Genomic DNA, 2,259 nt, shown 5'->3' on the forward strand with positions numbered 1-2,259 from the left:
GCATGAGACAGAGAGCAGAAGTGAGAGGGGCAACATGAGAAAAAAGAGCAGAAGTGGGAGGGGCAACGTGAGACAGAGAGCAGAAGTGGGAGGGGCAACATGCGACAGAGAGCAGAAGTGGGAGGGGCAACATGAGACAGAGAGCAGAAGTGGGAGGGGCAACGTGAGACAGAGAGCAGAAGTGGGAGGGGCAACATGAGACAGAGAGCAGAAGTGGGAGGGGCAACGTGAGACAGAGAGCAGAAGTGGGAGGGGCAACATGCGACAGAGAGCAGAAGTGGGAGGGGCAACATGAGACAGAGAGCAGAAGTGGGAGGGGCAACATGAGACAGAGAGCAGAAGTGGGAGGGGCAACATGAGACAGAGAGCAGAAGTGGGAGGGGCAACATGAGACAGAGAGCAGAAGTGGGAGGGGCAACGTGAGACAGAGAGGAGAAGAGAGAGGGGCAACATGAGACAGAGAGGAGAAGAGAGAAGGGCAACATGAGACAGAGAGGAGAAGAGAGAGGGGCAACATGAGACAGAGAGCAGAAGTGAGAGGGGCAACATGAGACAGAGAGGAGAAGTGAGAAGGGCAGCATGAGACAGAGAGCAGAAGTGAGAGGGGCAACATGAGAAAAAAGAGCAGAAGTGGGAGGGGCAACGTGAGACAGAGAGCAGAAGTGGGAGGGGCAACATGCGACAGAGAGCAGAAGTGGGAGGGGCAACATGAGACAGAGAGCAGAAGTGGGAGGGGCAATGTGAGACAGAGAGCAGAAGTGGGAGGGGCAACATGCGACAGAGAGCAGAAGTGGGAGGGGCAACATGAGACAGAGAACGGAAGTGGGAGGGGCAACATGAGACAGAGAGCAGAAGTGGGAGGGGCAACATGAGACAGAGAGCAGAAGTGGGAGGGGCAACGTGAGACAGAGAGCAGAAGTGGGAGGGGCAACATGAGACAGAGAGCAGAAGTGGGAGGGGCAACGTGAGACAGAGAGCAGAAGTGGGAGGGGCAACATGAGACAGAGAGCAGAAGTGGGAGGGGCAACGTGAGACAGAGAGCAGAAGTGGGAGGGGCAACATGCGACAGAGAGCAGAAATGGGAGGGGCAACGTGAGACAGAGAGCAGAAGTGGGAGGGGCAACGTGAGACAGAGAGCAGAAGTGGGAGGGGCAACATGCGACAGAGAGCAGAAGTGGGAGGGCAACATGAGACAGAGAGCAGAAGTGGGAGGGGCAACATGAGACAGAGAGCAGAAGTGGGAGGGGCAACATGAGACAGAGAGCAGAAGTGGGAGGGGCAACGTGAGACAGAGAGCAGAAGTGGGAGGGCAACATGAGACAGAGAGCAGAAGTGGGAGGGGCAACGTGAGACAGAGAGCAGAAGTGGGAGGGGCAACATGCGACAGAGAGCAGAAGTGGGAGGGGCAACATGAGACTGAGAGCAGAAGTGGGAGGGGCAACGTGAGACAGAGAGCGGAAGTGGGAGGGGCAACATGCGACAGAGAGCAGAAGTGGGAGGGGCAACATGAGACAGAGAGCAGAAGTGGGAGGGGCAACGTGAGACAGAGAGCAGAAGTGGGAGGTGCAACATGAGACAGAGAGCAGAAGTGGGAGGGGCAACATGAGACAGAGAGCAGAAGTGGGAGGGGCAACATGAGACAGAGAGTAGAAGTGGGAGGGGCAACGTGAGACAGAGAGCAGAAGTGGGAGGGGGCAACATGAGACAGAGAGCAGAAGTGGGAGGGGCAACGTGAGACAGAGAGCAGAAGTGGGAGGGGCAACGTGAGACAGAGAGCAGAAGTGGGAGGGGCAACATGAGACAGAGAGCAGAAGTGGGAGGGGCAACGTGAGACAGAGAGCAGAATTGGGAGGTGCAACGTGAGACAGAGAGCAGAAGTGGGAGGGGCAACATGAGACAGAGAGCAGAAGTGGGAGGGGCAACATGAGACCGAGAGTAGAAGTGGGAGCGGCAACGTGAGACAGAGAGCAGAAGTGGGAGGGGGCAACATGAGACAGAGAGCAGAAGTGGGAGGGGCAACGTGAGACAGAGAGCAGAAGTGGGAGGGGCAACGTGAGACAGAGAGCAGAAGTGGGAGGGGCAACATGAGACAGAGAGCAGAAGTGGGAGGGGAGTTAGAGAGAGAGCGTAAGGAGGAGTGACAGAGAATGAGAGAGAGACAGAGACAGAGAGACAGAGAGAGAGAGAGCGTAAGGAGGAGTGACAGAGAATGAGAGAGGGGTAGAATGACAAAAAGAGGAGAGGGGGGTTAGTGTGTGA

The 2,259-nt window shown here is 56.4% G+C and overlaps 1 protein-coding gene across 1 annotated transcript in view; it reads left to right on the plus strand.

Annotated features, from left to right (window-relative positions):
* The first annotated feature begins 2,252 nt into the window (after nucleotides 1-2,252).
* LOC115124456 (probable phospholipid-transporting ATPase IM) overlaps nucleotides 2,253-2,259 on the plus strand; it is a 131,863-nt gene continuing 131,856 nt past the window's right edge. Inside the window, exon 1 of the mRNA XM_065011370.1 lies at nucleotides 2,253-2,259. This exon is cut by the window's right edge and continues 142 nt beyond it. The gene's annotated coding sequence lies outside the window, so the exon portion shown is untranslated.

Source organism: Oncorhynchus nerka, linkage group LG27, assembly GCF_034236695.1.
Source record: "Oncorhynchus nerka isolate Pitt River linkage group LG27, Oner_Uvic_2.0, whole genome shotgun sequence".
Taxonomy (NCBI): domain Eukaryota; kingdom Metazoa; phylum Chordata; class Actinopteri; order Salmoniformes; family Salmonidae; genus Oncorhynchus; species Oncorhynchus nerka.